Genomic DNA, 21,149 nt, shown 5'->3' on the forward strand with positions numbered 1-21,149 from the left:
ACTAGACCGCTAGATTCGCTTCTCGCTACCTGTGGAAACCCACTTCTCATGGCTGGCGATTTCAATTGATACCGTGTTTCGTGGGGCTGTCGGACAAATCTATGTGGGAAACGCCTTTGGGACTGGGTTTCTGATAACAGTCTTATGTGTATAAATTCAGGATCGGCCACTTACCTTCGCGCTCAGTGAAAATCTGTTTTAGATATAACTTTCTCCAGTCCTGGAAATGGCGTAACGATCGAATTGGTCGACTGTTGATTGCGGCACCTCGAGTGACCATATACCTATTCGTTTTGATATCATATGTCGTGTAACTCCTGCGTCTTGTCCGTTGCGGTCGCATGTAAATTATGACAAATCTCAGAAGGCGTTGCGGCCTGCCCTTGCGTCAGTTTCTAACATCGCTGAAGACCACCAGTCATCAAGCATATGCCTGGCTGTAGAGGAATGCCGTAAAAAGTCAGAGTTCCTGGTGCGGCCATCAAAAGAAAATTCCTCTATCGTTGGTGGAATGCGGACTGTACGCGAGATTACAGGCGGATGAAGGCAGCATGGAAAAAGCTTCTTTATAACCAATGCCCGAATAACTGTAAGGATTATAAATTCATAGCGGCCACCCTTAAACGCACAGTTTCTAGCACGGCAGACAAATGTGACTCAGAATATTTCGATTATCTTTCAAAGTCGGGCAACCGACGTGCACTATTCTTTTTTTTTTTTTTTTATTCGAGAAGTCTGCCATGAGGCATAAGTTGAGAAAAGGGGGAGTGGAATGTAGGTTACAAAAAGTTAAAAGAAGGAGTGTAGACCAGTTTCAGCGAGGTACTCGCATAGGCTGCTTGTGAAGTGATTGTCCATAGTCCACTTCACATAGCCCCCGTCGCGATTCCACCACAGGCCGACCTCCCTGAGGAGCCGTTTTCTAATAGGGGCCGTCGCTGGGCAAGTCCACAACAGGTGCCGCACATCACAAATGTCCGGTGCAGCGCCGCAGTGAGGGCACCTGTCAGTTGCTGGCAGATATTTATCACCCCACCGATAACGGACAGAAGGGGTCAGGGCCGCCCCTGCCCGAATCCGGCGCACTGATACCTCCTCCTGCCGAGTAAGACTACGGGGGAGAGGGTGCGAACACGGAGGAATTAGAGCGCGTGTTCGCTGGCGCAGAGCTTGTGAATCGGAGACATGGGACAGGAACGGATCTGGGGGAAGAGGGGAAGGTGGCGGATCGTCTGATGAGTCAATGTGAGTCATAGCATCTGCTTGAATGTTATGTGGATCGTGAGCATGACCGCGAATCCAGTGTATGCGTACAGGACATGGGTATTAAGGCGGAAGCCTTTAATGTCTCATCGTTGTAAGCAGCAGTTGTCGACAGAAAATGTCACGCTTTTCAATTGGTGGAAACGGTCGTGACGTCACAGTGCGCAAATTTCAAACGGGGCCAATTGTACTTTGGCTAGTAACCATGCAACCACTTGAAGGGATCGTATAGTGATGCTCCAATTAAGTGGGACTGAGCTTAGTTAATTGCTTAATTACCCAATAAGCCTAATTAGCTTTACTAGTCAGGCCATATAAATAAATAAAACCGATTAATAAATTGGTCGAGCTTAGGAATCGAACCCCGGTCTTCGGCGTGAGAGACGAGCATGCTATCCACTCCGCCATGCCAGCTCGATGGTTTGGAATGAACAAAGGCGCGTCTAGTGAATACGGTGTCTTCACTCACTCTCATCCTCCTCCATTCCCTTCCCGCGAGGTTTAGGTGTCCACCGACAAATGAGAGACAGATACATTTCCTTTCCTCAAAAACCAATTTACTGACGAGCGAGGCGTAGAACCGAATGGGCGATGGCGTTCTATGGACTCCTTGACAGCGTTGCAAGACGCTGTCGTGTTCCACTCTTAGGGGCATCAGTGACCACACTTTAGGTACAGTACACTGTACTTTAGGTCAAAAAAGTGCCCCCCCCCCCCTGAATTTTGTGAGACAGTTACTGTGTAATTTCCTTTCCTCAAATACAATTTTCATTTTCTTCATTACGGCTCCTCTTTATCTATCTTCTTTCACTCCCACTTCCTCCCTTCCTCTACGGTGCGGTTCAGGTGTACACCGAGATGACAGAGAATTACTGCGCCATTTCCTTTCCTCAAAAAGCGTTGCGTTCAAAGGGCAAGGCATCGCGCTGAACGGGTGGTGTTCCGTGGACTCCCTGGCAATACTACAACGCGCTTTCGCGTTCCACTCCTAAAGGCGAAGCTTAAGCGTAATTAATTAGCAGTTAATTAGTAGTCAGGCATTAATCAGTAATTAACCATTAATTAGTGCTTTAGGCCGCCGCGGTGGCTCAGCGGTTATGGTGCTCGGCTGCTGACCCAAAAGACGCGGGTTCGATCCCGGCCGCGGCGGCTAGAATTTCTTTGGAGGAGAAATTCGAGGCCCGTGTACTGTGCGATGTCAGTGCACGTTAAAGAACCCCAGGTGGTCGAAATTTCCGGATCCCTCCACTACGGCGTCTCTCATAGCCTTAGTCGCTTTGGGACGTTAAACCCCATAAACCAAACCAAACCGATTTGTCATCACTTAGTAATTAGTAGTCAATTATATGTGACGCCACCGGTGCCACAGAAACAGCGAAGGTGGTGCGGAAAACGCTTCCGCCTCTACCCACTTTAGACAATCAAAGTGCCTCCTGAATTTTTTTTTGCGCAGAGTAGGTGAATTGATTGTGTAATCTTGAATGTGCGTCGAACAGCCTTAAACTGTTTAAGGGCGGCGAGGGAGTCTGTATAAATATGAACTGCATTGAATGTAGGAACGAGCGGAAGGGAAGCAATGGCATTGTAAATGGCTTGAAGTTACAATGCCAGGGGGGTACATGTATCTGCGGTGTACGTCGCACGAGAGTTGAGATGCGGATGGGAGGGACTATATACAGCAGTAACTCCCCGCTCTGCAGTATGTGATGCATCGGTGTACAATATGCACCCTTCAGGCAGATGCGCGGCTGATACCGACGGGGAAACAGAGGGAGCGTCTTTAAACGATGAAGTTGTAGAGACTGTTTGCGAGCTCTGTTTGCCACCCGCTGGTCGATGAGTTCACTGAGAGTATTAATTTGGGCGAACTCCTGAAGCACGGGTATGGGTGTCAAACGAGGCAAAAATGTTATGGCGCGCATAGCCTCACGATTGATAGCCTCAAGGGAGTCCCACTGTCTGCGGGTGAGAGGTTGAAATTGCGCCTGATATATTATCCGTGGCTGAAGGATAGAGCGCACAAGCTGGCGGGCTGTATGAGCACGTGCGCCACCAGATCGCATAGCTATGCGACGAATCAGACCTATTGTAGCGTTAGCTGATTTGCGTGTGGCTGTCAGCCAAGGGGTGCCAGTCCCAGAGGTATGAAGGAGGAGGCCAAGAATACGAACAGTTTCTACCTGAGGAATCGGAGAACTATCTACTGCAAAATTTAAAGGGGCAGCTTTCCGTAAGCCGGCTTTGTTACCAATGCGAATGAAACATGACTTAGTAGGCGAGAGGGTTAGACCCAGAGGTGGGAGGCGAGATGTCAAGACATCTAGCGCATGTTGGAGGGCCGACTGATGGATAGACGCATCTGGGTGACAGCACCACAAGGTTATGTCATCGGCGTACGCAAGCACACGGATAGAAGGGATGGTCTCTAGGGCTCTAACAAGAGGAATAAAAGCCACATTGAATAATGTGGGGGCGAGAACGGAGCCCTGGGGCACTCCTCTATTAGAAGTGAAGTTACCAAAGGGCTTTCCATGGACCCGTACACTGAAGGTACGATTTGTTAAAAAGGCGTGAATGGATAGGAGAAACCGGTGAGGGAGACCAAGAGTTTGATGGGAGGCAAGAATGGCAGAGTGAAGGATGTTATCATATGCCTTTGTTATGTCTGTCGCGATCACCGTTCGAACGAGGTGACTATGCGGAGAGTGGTGAAGCACGTCAGTAGCCAAAGTAGCAAGACCATCCTCCGTTCCAATTTGGGGACGGAAACCTATTTGGGAATCTGGGTAACAATCGTGTGATTCTAGCCACCACGACAAGCGTGCGGCGAGAATGCTTTCGTAAAGCTTGCAGATGGTAGGCGTGAGAGAAATTGGACGAAGGGCCGAAAGAGATACTGGAGGCTGACCTGACTTGGGTATTGGGACCACAATAGAATGCTTCCACTCTCCAGGGATGACACCAGAACGCCACATTTGGTTGAAAGTATCCAGTAGGGTTTGCAAAGCAGACCCATCCAAGTTACGGAATAAAGAGTTTGGTATGCCGTCGTGCCCGGGAGAAGTGGTAGTTTTGAGGCGTTCAATGGAGGCTAGCAATTCTGCCATGGTTAAATCAGAAGTAACCAATTCAATTCAATTCAATTCAATTCAATTCATTTATTTTCAACTCGAGGTTGAAGGCCCCCAGGCGTAAAAGCTGTTCTACGACAGCTTGAAAGGTGCCTGGGGGCCCATACAAAGCAGCAGTGGTTACAAACTAAATTACAGTGTAAGTACACATCTTCCTACAATCATTAGAACAACTATACAGTACAATTATTAACAAAACAATCGTTGTTAATGAGAATTTCAGGTGATCGGCGTACGGCCTCAATTCTTGCTGAACATCACAAAACATAGCGGAATTGACATACAATACAAAGTTAGCATGGTTATTTTACACAGGTTGTTTAGTGGGTTACAAAATACTGTCGCATTTGTTTTTTACTGTAGGTCTCGAAATATACATCCTTCTTTTCATAATCGTTCAGAAGAAATGGAAGCAGGTACTGTAGGGACTGACAGAGATAATCGGTGCGGCGGTGTGGTACAAACCATCTGTCACAACTGCGAGTACGACCATCGCTTTTTTGTTTACGTAAACTTGCGGTGTTCATTAAAAACGTTTGAAGGGCATTATTTGCATAAAAGAAAGTGTGCAGTAAGCGAAATTCTAGATAATGTTTTGCTTTTATTATTTTATACCTCACAAACAATTCTTCTGTCGGATGGTAGTACGATACATTACCAATATTACGAAGAGCTTTTTTCTGTAGAAGGAAAATTGCGTTAATGTTACTAATCGTTGTTGTTCCCCAAACAAGCGAGCAATAGTTTAAATGTGACGTGAATAATGCGTGGTAAATGTGAACCTTTACTTTTTCCGGGAGATAATGTCGGCATCTGGCAAGTGCTCCCGCAGCCGATGATAGTGATTTGCGCAAGAAATCGATGTGGTGTGTCCATTTCATATCAGACGAGAATGTCACTCCTAAAATCCTATGTTGGTTGACAACTTCAATAGTAGCAGTACCGAGTGTTAAAAGATGGTGCATTATAGCCTGTTTGCCACTCGGTTTAAAAATGATGGCTTTCGATTTTTTTGCGTTAATCTTAAGACCATTGGCATTGGACCAGTTGATTATCTTTGTCATCTCAGTTTCTGCTTTAGCAATCACCTCTTGTATGTCATGACCAGAAACAAACACGCTGGTATCGTCAGCGTAAAGAACATAACAAGCATCGGAATTGGGTTGAACAATGTCATTGACATATACATTGAAAAGAAATGGTCCCAAAAGACTGCCTTGTGGCACACCAGATGAAATGCTCTTAAACGATGAGGTATGGCCCCCAATACTAACACACTGCCTTCGATCACTCAGGTAAGAGTTAAACAACACCAAAGATACACCGCGGACACCGTAAGCACTAAGTTTTTTCAAAAGAATTTTGTGGTTTAGAAAGTCAAAGGCCTTGCTATAATCTATAAAAATACCAAGCGTAAGCGTCTTGCATTCAATATTTTTGATGATGAGCTCTTTCATTGTTAGCAGCGCTGTTTCGGTTGATTTGCCTCGACGGAAACCATGTTGGTACTCTTGTAATATGTTATGTCTGAAGAAAAAGTGTTCTATGCGCACCAATATTATTTTTTCTAGGCCCTTTGAAAACACGGGTAATATAGATACCGGCCTGTAGTTAGCCGCGTCGTTTTCTTTGCCGCCTTTAAAGATGACCGATACCTTTGCTTTTTTCATGCGACTTGGGAAAAAGCCAGTTGTGAGGACGAGGTTAAAAATATATGTCAAGTGAGGCGCAATAACGTCAATTACGAACTTGACAGGCTTTATCTGAAGATCGTCGACATCGACTGAGTTGGTGTTTCTCTGGTTCAGGAATGCGCTACAAATTTCGATTTCATCCGTTGGTTCCAAGAATATAGTGGCATTTTGTTCGTCAGTGGGCGTTGACCCTGTTTCGTCACAGGTTGGCTTTATCATGTCTACAAAGTGCGCATTGAAATGCTCAGCTAAAGCTACACCCGAAATACATTTTCCATCTATTGACATTTCAGGGGGGCTGCACTGCCGACGTTTCCTTTGGAGAATTTCATTGACCACCTTCCACACTTCCCGAGGACCGGTTCTTGAAGCATCAGATATGAGGTTATTATAGTAAGCGATCTTTGCTCTTCTTAACTCTGCGGTTAACTTATTTCGGTATTTCTTGAAGTCTGTTAGTGCTGTCATTTCTCTCGTACGCAAGAAATCTTGGAATAGTTTTTGTTTCTCCTTAATCGCCTTCAAATGATCGGGTGTTATCCATGGCTTCCTTATTTTGTTCTTTTTTCTTGCTTTCTTGTATGGAAAGCATTCGTTATAGAGACAGCAGAACATAAGCAGGAATTTGTTGTAAGCTTCAGAGGCATTACTCTCGTTATAAATTGGAGACCAGTCGTTGTTTGATAGGCGGGCCCGAAATGATTCCATATTACCATTCGATATATTCCTGTACAGAGGTACGTCCTTGCTTGTCTTTTCTCGTGGTCTATAGCTGGAGTACGCAATAAATATTGGACAGTGGTCGCTTAAGTCATAGCATATGGTTCCAAAAGTATGTACGGAAATATCTGAGTTGACAATGAAAAGATCAAGGACAGACTCGCCTGTTTCGGTTACCCGCGTTGGTGTATTGATAACGGAATAAAAGCCAGAAGCCAGAAGTGTGTTATTGAACTGAACGGAATGTGTGTCATTTCCAGCTAAGTTAATATTGAAATCGCCTCCCATCGGAAGGCTCTGTAACCGATAAGACTGGGGGAGATGTAGGGGTGCAGTCATGGTGTGGAAAAAACTGACGGGCCGCTTGTTGTGCAAATGTATCTTCGTCCACATTCAGCGCGAGGCGAATGCTTTCAGTGTAATCTGCAACCTGAGAAGGGCGCTCCATGGCGTGAAACACTCTCCAAAGATGTCGATTGCCCTGCGTAGAGGACAGGCGGGCACACCATGCAGCCCAGCGTTTCCTGCCTAGTTGCTTTGCATAACGCCGCGCTCGGGCGGTAGCTCGGTGAAGAGAGGGAAGAGCCAAGGGGTCCTCAGGGTTGCGAGAAGCATAATGATCGGCCTGGCGACGAAGAGCCCACAGATTCAGGAGGTGTATGTCCGGGTTTGGGTCGCCTTCATTTACAGTACTGGTAATAGTATGAGTTGCGATAACATCAGAGAGGGTAGACACTGCTGAAGACGGGTTGAATGTAGTTAAACGATTGTCAGCGCGTACAGAGTCCCATGATGTTATGCGTACGCTGCGGCGTACTTTCCGTAGACGCGAAGGAGTGAGGGAGATAAAAATAGGGCAGTGATCACTACCCCAAGAGTCTGATTCAACATCCCAACGAGGGTTACCGGGCCCTAACCACCAAGTCAAGTCAGGTGAATACGGGCCACCTCTTGGGCGGGTAGAGGTATTCGGGTGGTTTAAAAGTTGAAAGGAATTATCTGAAAAGCTGCCTTGGATGTGCGCACCCCTTGAGGAATCTGCTGGGTAACCCCACGAAGTGTGTGCGCCGTTGAAGTCTCCACCAACTAGAATAGGGATACCCGGGTTGGTACAACGAAGGAAACGTACCCAGCCAAGATTGGGAGATGCGGAGCTAGGACGGCCATAAAAAGAAACTAGAATAAGAGGGGTGCGTGCTGGTTTAACAAGAATGGCGACGACCTCTTGACGTGTGTTGCACCACCGTGAAAGGTCTAGCGGAGTATGGGGAATGGATCTGTGAATATAAATTGCAGATTTACCTGGGGTGAGGGAGGAGGCGATGCAACGGCGATCAGGGATCGAGGGTGAATTGTATGCGCAGAATCCTGAAAGGCGTGGTAGTGAATTATGCTCTTGCAGCAGGAACGCCCATGCCTTCAACTTTCCGTCACGAAGGCGGATATTCACCTCAGTGGCCTTATTAGCAAAGCCTCGACAGTTCCACTGCACCACCATAGATGATGCACTATCCATGGCTAGGCCGAAGAGCTTCTATGATGAGGGAGGTCAACTGCTTCATGAGCGCCAATATTTTATCCACTGTCGGGGTAGTCACTGTTAACGGGTGGTCGGCACATGATTGTGGTCCAGTGGTTATTGGGGGTGATTCCTGTGAAGAGTGCTCCCGAGTGGTTAATGTTCTTCTAGAGGAGTGAGAACGTCGCTGTTCCCGGCGCTGGGTGAGTTCGTCTAGTCGACGGCGAGCCTCCACGATAGCATTTTCTAAAGCTGCGTCTTCATCTGTGGAATCCACTTGTGAGGGATGCACTGGTCGTCTTGGTGTATCATTTGATCTACAAAGGCGAGCCGCTTGTGCGTATGAACGCTGCCGAGAAGACGGGTGCTGAGAAGACGGGTGCTGCGCAGCGGGGTCAGTTGAAGGAAGCTCAGGGAAGTCGTTGTCATCACATGCGAGGGCAGCAAAACGATTACTTGTAGGAATATCCTGTTTAACAGATGGCTTGTGCAGGTTCTTCGCTCGCTTCTTCTTTGGACAAGCGGGAGAGCGTATATCATGGTCCGGCGATTTGCACAAGGCGCAAAGAACTGATGGTTCATTCATGTCGACCACAGCAGCAGGATTAGGGCAGGTGGTTTGCATATGGCCTTCTTTGTGGCAATGATAGCAAAAAATACGACGTGGTCGGAAGGGCTGCGGTTTGATAATCGCACCGTAGTAAGTAAGGTACTCCGGCAGAGTCAAAGGGCCTTGCAGAACGAGCAGGTATGAGCCCCGGCGTCCCATAGGCCGTGCTTGCAGTACTACGTGAGACTTGCAGCGTATGTTAGCCCGCACCTCCTCCGGAGGTCTTGTGCTGTCAACATGATAAAACATGCAGCGGAGGGTGTCAGGACTAGATGCAAAATATATTTGCACCGGGACATGCTTGCTATTGTCCAGGGGGATCTGAGTAACGGCGCACATTTTCTGGGCGTCCTCCAAGGATGGCAAGTTTACCGTGATGGTGTTAGATGGGCGATGAACGACGAATCCGCAGTAATTCGAAGAGCCAAGAGCGTGGTCAATTGTGGCTTGAACATACCGTGCAGGGATTGCAGTCATATCAAAGCGCAGTGTGGGCTTGATGGTGACGCGGAAAGAGTGAGCAGCAGGTGGAAGCGAGGCTCGACTCACGGGAGGCATCAGTGGAGGCTGCAGGGGCTCAGACGCTGGTGTCGACCCTTGATGGGAGTGCTGAACAGGTGTGACGGGCACTGTTTCTTGAGGGAGTGCCACAGGCACGGAGGCGGTGGAGCAGTCCATGGCACAGACCAGTGTCGTGGCATCGGGAGACTGAGCAGGTTGGAGACCCGCAGGCGCTGAAGGTAGCGTAGACGTGGAGGCCGCGTCAGGTGGTAACACAGCGGGCGCCCGCGTAGCTGTCGTCGACAACGCAGAATCCATGCAGGCGCGTAGCGCGGCCTCGCTCGGTAGCGCCGAGCTAAGCCTAGCTTGCGCCTTCTGGTTCCGGCTGAGTTTTTTCACTTGAGAGTCTGCCCACCTGGCCGGGAATCTCTCCGCAGGGGCGTCTTCGGCATTCGTTCTCACGGAGGGCACTGTCCCACTCACTTAAGACTCGAGACTACAGGCAAAACAACTCGAAAACAAAGAGCTAGAAGCGGACACGTATCCACCCACCAGATCTTCGTCGTCTTTCCCCACGTGCACTATTCGGCTTTCCACGGTCTAGTCAGCAGGTCCTGTCCTCTCGTAGCTTAGTCATTAGTTATTATCATTAGCTTCAGTCATTAGCTTTTTCTGTAATCGCATAGAAGCGCAGATCACTGCAGAGGTCGGCAAGATCAAAACACAAAGCGCTCAAGTTGTTTTTTTTTACATTGTAGTTGCCCAGTTCCGATCTATTTGAGTTTGCGTTGCAAACGCGTCAGACATGGTTGGTATATACAGTTAACCTGTTGTACATTAGTAAAGTCATTTCATTTTGACTGTAGAAGAACTTGTTGCCTTAACTAGTTATAAGCATAGAAACATTCTTTGACTTGTTTAGTGCTGCAGGAGTCATAAAATTCCCTTATAAAATAGAATTCATGTCATTGTCTGTGTTGGTTTTTCTGCTGTCAGAAATATCCTTCAAGTTTTTCTCGGAGATGCTGGAGTTGAATCCTAGAATTAAAGTGATTTTTAGGATTAAGCTTTATGGATATTTTGTGCCATTTGATGGCAGCGAAGAAAGTGCAAAGGTGAGGATCATCAGAGGACGACAGGACAGGTAACGTGTCTTCAAGGGCAGACACAAAGCCCACTTCTTCAGAGTCATGGTAAAATTTATGAGACGTACTCGGTAAAGTTCCTTGTTGTGCGCTGGTAACACTCCTACTTTTAGACAGTGGAAGAATTCGTTGTTCCTCTATATGGTATTGAAATATTTCCTGCTTTGTTAACGCAACCATTACAAAATTGTCTTTAGACTTTCCGTAGACTGTCCATATACTTTCGTCTATAAAGTCTATAGATTTTCTATAGTTAAATTCTATAGAACAGTCTAAAGGCAATACAAACGCGGCGGACAGTCTATAGACAATCTATAGAATTTTGGCCATACACATTTAGTAGACTTTCTTTTATAGACAGTCTATAGACAATGAAATGACAAAAGGAAATATGTTAGGAAGGCAATAGAGTATACAGGAAGTCAATAGACCACTTTTATAAGGGAACACTTTCTAGTAGCTTAAAATGTAAGCGAATCCCGGTCGAAAGTACGCTTAAAATATTCCTCGGTGAGGCTGGCGTTGAACCGAGTAATGATGGTGACGTTTCGCTTCACCTCGGGTATCATTTCATCGAGCCACCCGTGCACAAGCTGACCACGGGTGTGGGTGCCCGTGAGTTCGACGGTAACACGGTGCTTCACAGTCTTTGTAATGCTTGCGGGCTCCATTGCGGCCAGCACTGCGAGCCCGTCTCCCAGGTCGAAGCCGGTGTCCTTGTCCACGCAGCACTCCACTGTATGCGTGGTGATGTCACGAAGAAATTTTTGGAGTAGACCTGGTTTCGTCCTGTTCGTTATGTTGTAGTAGGCACCCTGATGGGAAGAGAACATGTGCATATGCGTTGACATCTTTAAATACGCAAAGGTAACAATTGTACTAGTACGCCAAGCAGCACAAACAACCGGCCCCAATGTTAGAAATGGATGGTTTCACTGAGGTCCTTTGTATGACTGGCTTTGCCAATACATTGCCAGTATTGGGCCGATTACTTTTGCTGCTTGGGACGGATTGGATAATGGCTAGCTGTTCTGTTGTACAAAGACATCCTTGCGCCAGAATTTCGCAGAAAGCTTGTGCAGCCCCTGTTCTACAGTACCAGCACAGGATCTACTAATAGTAAATGGGGCAACTGTGATAACAGTAATAATAGTAACGTATGTTTGATACAATTTTAAACCTTGAATCGTGTTTAAGTAGAGTTCTGTATGATACGAACCATACAAATTGCCCTGCAGCAAAAAATAAACTGGTTGCCAACCCGGATATACCACATACTACGCATTTTAAACAATGAACTCACTGTTACAGTTCAAAACAGCTGCAACGAGCTTCATTGTACTCTTGTCAGTTCATTCCTTTTTAGTGCAACAATTATAGTTTACCACTGTACACATGAGGATTCTTATTGTTCGTCGTACGCTAACTTTTTGATGATAATTCATGCTTGTTACAAACTTCAGTCAGAAATTAGGGCCAAACGCCTTAGAAAAATGAATGACTTTCATAATGAGGGAGTAATTACTTATTAGCATCTAATCAAGATCGAGCAATCATAAAGTACTCCACAGTAATAATGGAATTACTTTCAGGTTCTCACATATAGAACGGCACATACTTCGAAGGACAAAAATTAACTCTTTAGAATGAGCTTTATAAATATCATCTCGTACCGTATTATATGTTTGTACACATGGTGATTCTATGCCTGTCTGGAGTATTTAGCGATATATTCTACCATTCTACGAAACCAGGCGGAATTATTCATTCATATCAGAGGACATTGGTGTTTCACAAGCTGCCGGCTGGCTCTGTGATGTCCAGGTCACAGAGAAGACTAAGATAATGTGATGAGATTATTGTGCATTTTGCAGGTTCGCTACAGGTTGCACTGGAAGGTTACGGTAATGTCGAGAATTTAGAAGAAACGTTATATGCTGGATTATAATAGACAGCTGGACATTCAAAATAAGCATCATGCTAATTCAGTGTTTTTAATGTTATTTTAATGTCGAAATCATAACTATAAAACTACATGCCAATGATGAACTTTGGTATAATATTCTGGCAGCAGTTATGAAACTGCATTATGAATATATTTTAAGCAGTGAGTGATCCTTTTTTCCTCTGCCCATTCTTTAATGTTTTTTAACCAGCAACTACAGGTTTTTGCAATTAAAAATCTAAGATAGTTCCTGCTGTTGATTGCATTGATAGCCTCCAAATTTAATCACAGCACTTTGCTTATTACGCTTTCAACACTATCACTTATAGACAACCCTCACAACTGGCTGTATAAGATTGAGGCCATGGGATCAGTTATAACTTATAAGATGAATTTTTTAGCTGCGTGCCTAAGTTGTGCTGTGTTATTGTGCCTGTCGCACTCATCCCTTGCGAAGCGTTGATCAAAGCTGTATGCTCTTGCAACTGGCGGGCTTAGCCTTGCGGGGTTACTGTAGCTACCATTTCAGTGAAAGTGGTATGTATGTTGTTTAACTATTAACTTATGGTTAGGGAAAGACTATACGGAACGCTTCATCGACGTTAGAACAAAAGGACATAACACTCAGTTAACGTTTGACCAAGGCAAAAAGTAAGTGTTACGATATTTCGGTGGACGGGAGTAGTGGGGGAGTGCGGACGGAAGAATAGTTTCTAAGGTGCGTAATGCGGGTACATGACGTATTTGCTAGAGCGCGTTGTGGTTTGCTGATAAGAAATTTTTTTTTTTTTTACACTCACTACATCTCCCAAAATCAGTTCTCTTTCTCAATGATCCCGACAGCTTCTAGAGACGGTCATGCTGCTGTGGATACGCGGCAATCGAGCACTTGCACTTATTATTACACATCTTCATCTTTACTGGACTAGTTATTTGCGAAGGCAAGTCACGGGATTTATTGTTTGGCGTGCCAAAAAATGCTCTTCTCTTGAAGTCATCTAATCGGAAATCTGATTATGCTACGAGACAGCTGTGTTTTGTGGCGACTGTGCCGAAAAAAACAAATTATGAGTCTTCAATTAGAGCTCACGGACCATACAATTCGTGTCTTCGGAACCCCGCAATCCCCAGTGACCACTTCGAGCAGCTTTACATACGGTGGTTCCGCCTCATAGCTGGACAGTTAGCTATCAGAGGCCCTTTACAAATTTTATTTCCATACTAAGTTCATCTTTTGAGCAGCGTTAAAGAGTTCATCAGAACGCCGCAAGTCGTGCGACAGTCGACTAACCTCTAAAAGTCACTTGACCTCCGATTCATTATCTTATCAGACTGCTGTATTTCATTGCACAAGGAGGGCGACATTCAGCTAACCTCTGAAGTACCCCGACCTCGGAGTTTCCGTCTAATAGGACCGCTGGATTTTATTACGTTACGAAAGAGCTACGTTGCGTTACGTTACGTGCACACTCAACTCGTTACAATTAAGCGGACTTATAGAAGAGTGCAAACGATGCAATTAACGCACCCATGGCACTGTTGATTCGAGCACCGTCTCCCAAGGAACGATGTGCACGGGGCATTCAGCCCTTTGGAGCACCACCAGAGCCGCCTCACCACCACCTCGGGGTCGGTGAGGAAGTTGAACTCGGAGCCGGGTAGGACGTTGCCCCTACCTGCGGAAGAGATAATAGCATTGAGGCCGAGGAAAAGATAAACACGTGTATGCACTCTTCACCAGCACTGAACAGTGCATCTGTGAAGCATTGTCCACTATTGGCTCTTAAACACAATTCACAGAGCGCAGACAAAGTATACAAAGGCAAAGACAAACCATAGATGGCTTGCGCGATACTTCGCTGGAGCATGAGGCCTAACTTCTTCAGTTTAGGTCAGAACAAGTAACGATAAGCGGATGAGACGCACGCATATACCTTTTAGCCACACTCCTTATTTTCAACACGCGGTCATTACAACGTGGATGCTAGCCATCTGTACAAACCAGACTATTGGAGGTTGCCCTTGAAGGTCTTTTTTTTTTATTTCGTCAGGACAGTAAATACCGAAGCCGACATCGTGGAAAGGTACGCCGTTACAGGTAACTTGCTCCTTTCACAAGTGCATGCATGCCGCATCCAAAATATAACGCGCTTTATATTGCTATCTCCCAAAGTACGCAGTATCAAGAAGTTTTCGCAAGGCATGATGAATACATAGATGCACTGCCACGTACTTCATGCTGCAGCACTGTATAGAAAGTCTGGCACAAACGGAACACTGAAACAAAGCATCTTTGAGCGCAAAGCCGCAGCCATGTTGGGACGCCGTTACTGTTTGGAATTGCGCAGTGTGATTTGATAACTTGCAAGAGATAGAAGATAGCCGTGCTTCAAGAAATAAATTACACAAAGCTGTTCTGCTGGTGCTTCTCCACAAGTTCATCGAGGTTAGTGCTTTACGCACTGCAAGACGTTTTGTTTCTGAGTTTCGCAAAGGTAGGCTACAATACGGTGTGAGAATAACGTCACAGCAATAAATCAACGGCAACTTTATACAGATGTATTGAGTGTATGGTTTCTGCAGGTAGCTGTGACGACAGCAAACCTCCCATACACACAACTTCTCCTTTTCTCTTTGCGGCAGTTCAAGTGCTATAGTTAACGTACCGTTACCAGAGGCTGCGATGAGGCCGAAGGCGCCTTTGAAATGTATTGTGTTTCCGGCCATAGATGATCTGTATATCCGCTTTATACACTCACCCTCCTTCCTTCAACCACGCACAGCTTACCGTCGGTAATATCACAGACAGTAAGCCTTATTTTTTCTAATTTAATAGATGCCATTATATTAACAAGAAAGTTTGGTTTGGTTTGGTTTATTGGGGTTTAACGTCCCAAACCGACTCAGGCTATGAGGGACGCCGTAGTGGAGGGCTCCGGAAATTTCGACCACCTGGGGATTCTTTAACGTGCACTGACATCGCACAGTACACGGGCCTGACATGCAAAATACGACTTGTGCCGTCCACTATAACGCGAGTACGCCTATATAGGAGTAAAAAGTTAGTAAGCTGTCCTGTACCGCCCTCCCATTTAGGTGCAAGGTACGCTGCCCACGTTCCGGAGCAGATTTGGCTCACTAAATGTGCGGAATTCTTACTGTTGGCAACGGAGGTATATTCCCACATGCAAAGCACAGTAAATTGGTGCAGTCAGCAATTCGAGGATGCTTTTAAACGCAGCACAGAATGTCTTGAGGTTAACAAATATAAGAGCTGAAACCTCGGTTCAAATCTCCGCAACCGCTATAACCTCGCATTTTTTGAAGAGGGAATTTCTTTCCGCTGCCAACCGTAAGTGTTCCGTGTTTTAGTGATGAAAATTTACCCCACGGTTGGAGTAGAATACCCTGCCCCGTAAAGGGAGTGCGATAGAGGACAGGTTACTCCCATATTACTTTTTTCGTGCTTAGAGCCTGGAACCCACTTTTGAACAGAAACAAGGGGACGCTGTGAAAGGAAAATTACTGAAGGTGCAAGAAAGGTAAAAAAACAAGCTAAGCAACTAAGCCCCGGGAGAACAAAGCGTCTGCGTAAACAACCAGATTTCAGGCTAAAGAGCTTATCGTTTATCTGAGGGCCATTATATCACTACACCTCCTCGCTGAAGCCTATGACAAGCGAGCCTATCATCGCAATGCCTTAGAGTGTCTCAGCAGTAACGTACCGTAAATGTTTCCACCGAGAATGTAGATGGCGCTGACGTTCTGAGTCAGGTGGGGTTCCACGAGTAGTGCTATCGCCAGGTTAGTCAGCGGCCCCAGAAGCACTAACGTCAGTTCTTTTGGGCTCTTCTTGATGAGCTCTATCATCTTCAGGTAACCGTACGTGCCAGGATCCGGAGCAGTGTTCGGGCCCTTCGGGTAAAGGCTGCTCGCGTTGCCGAAGTTGTCGAGGCCAAAATACACCTCATCGTAATCCCATCGGCCGTCGATGGGGCGATCGGCCCCTTTGTATACAGGGATCTGGAAATCGTAAAGCGAAGAAAAAATTGGAATGGATCTTTAGCCAATGAGTAAAACACCTCTTTGGATGCTTGACGCAGCCTCGCGCTTAAAGGGGTCCTAAGAAGCAATAGAAGTTGGCCTTCATCGATGAGGTATACCGCGTTCAAACCACAATGAGAGCCATCTCAGCGAAAACAGAGCTTTTAAGCATGAAATGCTTTTAGCCCCCGTTGTCGGCAGTGTGGTGACGTCACGCCGAGGCCGAGAGCCATCATCCGGGCACTGAATTCCAGTCATCCGGGCTCTGAATAAAAGGGAAGTTTATTCAACAGTGCAAACAAACAAAACATTGGAAACACACTCATGACTGAGGGCAAAACAAATGTATACAAAGTGGGTGGCCACCCAGAAACACCATGACCTTATTTTAACACACCGTACATATCACAAATTACAGCCTATAGTTTCTGTAAGCTGAAATGGACGCCCCACTCCAGCTGTACTGTGCACTGTGTCGTGCGCGTGTGTTTGTACTCTGCTTAACTAGATCCTCACGCGCATGCGACCTGTACTGATGTTAACATGTTAATATGTTAATATGTTAATATGTTAATATGTTAATATGTTAATATGTTAATATGTTAATGTGTTAATATGTTAATATGTTAATATGTTAATATGTTAATATGTTAATAGATCTATTGTACAGTGTACCTCTCCCCCTGTCCTTTCTAACTGTACCCTCACCCCTTTCATTAGATTTCTACACACATCCTGCTATGCTTTATTTCCGCTGCCCCAGCTCAGGTGCTTCCCGCAGCGGTAGGAGATGCCGGGGCTAGCAAAAATATTTTCCTTCCATTTATTATATGTTATTAAACCAGTTACTACTACTGGAAACTAAACTGAAAAAGACCAAGAAACGAATAAGCTTGTCGCCGTCACCGGCTGACATCGCAAGTAAAATGCTTGGCGATCGCTGATCCCGGAGTCTATGCAACACCCCCATTCCCTACAAAACGAGGGCAGCTTGCCCTTTTCGATAAGGTCATCACGAGTTTAAATCGACTGGCGTGAAGATTCTGTAATCGAATATCCGTGTGGATAAATGCATCTTTTACTGCCGGACAATCCTCAACATTGCCAGAAGAATCCATAAAACCATTTTTTACTAACGTCATTATCATTATAACCATCATAGTCATCCTTACTGAGCAAACTGCATTGCAAAGGCCTCTCCCACGTCTCTCCAATTAACCCTGGCATTTGACACCTGCGGCCACCGTATCTTCGCAGACTTCTTGATCTCATCCACCCACCTAACTTTCTGCCGCCCCCTGCCATGCTTGCCTTCTCTTGGAATCCACTCCGTTACCCTTAAGGACCAGCGATTATCTTGCCTTCGCATTACATTCCCTGCACAAGCCCACTTCTTCCTCTTGATTTCAACTAGAATGTCATTAATCCGCGTTTGTTCTCTCACCCACTCCACCCGCTTCCGATCTCTTAACGTTACACCTATCATTTTTCTTTCCCTAGTTCGCTGCGTTGTCCTTAACTTAAGCTGAACCCTCTTTGTTAACCTCCACGTTTCTTCCCCATAGGTGTGCACCGGTAAGATACAGCTACCGGTACTCACCGGTATATTATTTTTACTAACAGTAATAATTAAATCGAGCTGTCCTCAAGGTCCCTTCAAGTTACTTGTTATCCACTCGTTCATTGCGTGAATATAACCGAAACAAAAAGAAAAAAAAACGAGAAGGATAACCAAAAAGAAAGCAAAGAAATTTAAAAATAAATAGCATGTAATTGCTGGCGATAAGCTGCACATGGGAATAGTATGAAAATAAGGCGCAAAAGCAAGCACCGAACATACTGTGCGATCTGCCTTGAAGCTATAGAGAATTTTTGAAACGAAACCTAAAAAATCAGGCCAATTTTTTTTTTTTTTTTTACAACGCTACAGAAGGATTTCTCGCGAATTTTCCGCTCTTGGTCAATGACGGCGACGCCGGATTTTCTGTGACACAAGCTCCTTAACGTTATCGTGTTATACAACAAAACGAAATGATTGCAAGCAGAGAATTCTCAGTAAACTATTTTTTCTAAAGGGCAACAAAAAAGGTCTTGGAATTCGACCGGCTTAGAAAGATAGAATGCATGAATCTTGCAGCTAAAGAATGCCAAGGCTTTTGTGTCTAACGTTTCAAATGGTGGCGTAACCGCAGAATAAAGCCGCCTAGGCGTTCAGGCTTCTCCGCAGTGCGGAGCTGCGGGCAGGGGACGCAATGGTGACGTAATGTACGGCGGCGCTACATTTCCAACAAAGAAACGATTGCTTGAAGGAAGGAAACCAACGCCACCGAAGGTATACCCCATGAAGCGTTGTTCGGCGGCGTCGGACGACGCACGGCGTCATGTGGACGAAGGCAGCGGGAACCTGAGATTTTCTGGCAATATTCACGTCATCACGAATTTCAACCACCCGAGTGTGATGCAGTGGGAGCAATAGCTGGCCAGCGAGGACGAGGAAGCGCAACGATTTCTCCTGCGGCTTGACCAAGGATCGACCACGGCGCCCAGTGACCCGTAAGGGTCAAGAACACTTGAAATTTATCAGCAATAAAGTTTTTTCCATCCGTCCATCCATCCGTCCATCCGTCCATCCATCCGCACTTCCACGACGCAGTGAGCAGAAGGTTGAACATCTTCACCCTTTTAATCGGCGATAAGGTCACCGTTTTAAATACTAGCGCAATACTACTTGGCGTACTTCCCCTAGAACCCTTCATACATCCAAGTCCTTGAATCATCTCGAATCCTCAACAAATGATTTTATTTATTTATTTTATTTTTACATACTGCAGCCCCTATTAGGGCTATTGCAGGAGTGAGGTTAACAATTTAGAAAAGAAAAAAAATGTCAATTTACAATACACACACAAAAAGATTACATCTAACATGGTTGAATACATAGCGCGAACAATGTGTAGGCAGTAACTAATAAATTGAAGCAATGTACAATGAACACAACACAAAGAAAACATCATGGGGCACCGATAGCTGTTAAAAATGAGTTTAATGGAAGAGACCGCGTTATGCCAGGAATTAAGTTCCAATGTTCAATAGTATGAAAAAAAAACTGTGTTTGAAATTATTAGTATGAGCTTTTCATTTTCAGCTTTTCTTCAGCTTTTCTTTAAGACTACACCACGAGCGTTGAGGATACGGCCCAAACGCGAAATACATCACTGCGGGCAACTTACGTCCGTTCGGTTGATCACTCGAAGCACCCTGAGTGTGTTGTCGTACGCGGTCGACAAATTCGTGTTTCCCGCCACAACGGTGATGGCCTCCAAGCAAACGTCAGCCGAAGTGGCGGCCATGGTGATGGCCAGTGCATCGTCCACGCCCGTGTCGACGTCCAGCAGCAGCTTCAGTGGCGGCGCTGTCGGTAACCTGGGGCTCCGGGTGGACAGAACACTGCCGAATAAACACGCGAAAACTAGGCATCGCATGACAAAGGAGGAGTCATTCAGTCCATCTGCTGATCCCTGGGGAATCCGCAGTTCTCTGAGAACTCGGAATGTGTGGTCTCGAATCGAAGTTGTTCGAAGAATCAAATTAAATAAACTCCCGGAACCTAAAGCCAAGATGCTCATTAGTCCCAGGTGCCAGAGACATCAGGACTGTGTGATATGTGGCTGTCAGAAGGTGAAGCTACTTAAGCGGCACCCCATTTTTCTTCTCGCTTCTGTTTACTCCGCCTCTGCACAGACGTTGTTTCCCCGATGTTATTAGTATAATGAGAGCTTATCCGAGAATTTGTCATCGCTCATATGCGTTGTCTGATAGCTCGGTATAGAAGAGGCTGTTTGTTGAAACGAACATAATTCTACCTTCTCTTGTGCTGTCATTTTGCTAAATCATTTGTTTTTCCACCGCTTTGTTCGGATCGTTCACCGCTGAGCAGTCGTCATCACAATGCGTTTCTAGCTCTAGGCATAGTGATTGAATTGCACTATTTGTTCTTGTGCTTCTTGAGTCACATCAACGCTGTTTGTCGAGAACTGACGCACTTAGAGCACTTCTCCTGTTGTGCATAAACTGCGAGATTCGTTCTGTTGTTAGCTGGATTAGCTAGCGCGTATGGCCCACCCTGTAATGTTGAGACGATCGGGATTAACGCTTTGATCACCTCCCATCCTCTCAAGGGTGTTCTTACCACTGTTGTTCCGGGAATTATATCTGTCTTCACCTCTCCTGTGCGCTATTGATTATCTTGTGAAAACTGACGCCGGAGCCTTCTTTTATTAGGTGTCAACAAACTCGGCTTCAAAATGATGGGCCATTACTTTATTTACGCATCTAACTTTACAGAGCACCGCCTCTCCTATTGCTTTTCATGGCTGTTGTTGCCCTTGCGCGAGCGAAATTAACGTCAACTTTATTTGAAAGCTTTTCCATTAGCCTGCAGTTTTTTTTTTATTGTATGACTTAAAAGAAGGCCTCATTACTAAAGAAAAGGGCACATTATTATGCATGACGGTGGCTGGAACTAAATTGACTTCAAATCTTTATACACGTTGAGTCATCAACCCGAGGGCCTATCA

General features: G+C 45.7%; 1 pseudogene; it reads right to left on the minus strand.

Annotated features, from left to right (window-relative positions):
- Window positions 1–11,005: 11,005 nt before the first annotated feature.
- Window positions 11,006–20,741, minus strand: LOC149363836 (nucleoside hydrolase-like; annotated as a pseudogene).
- Window positions 20,742–21,149: the final 408 nt, after the last annotated feature.

The sequence above is a fragment of the Amblyomma mixtum genome, chromosome 2 (genome assembly GCF_055824585.1).
Source record: "Amblyomma mixtum isolate Tamu chromosome 2, ASM5582458v1, whole genome shotgun sequence".
Classification (NCBI taxonomy): domain Eukaryota; kingdom Metazoa; phylum Arthropoda; class Arachnida; order Ixodida; family Ixodidae; genus Amblyomma; species Amblyomma mixtum.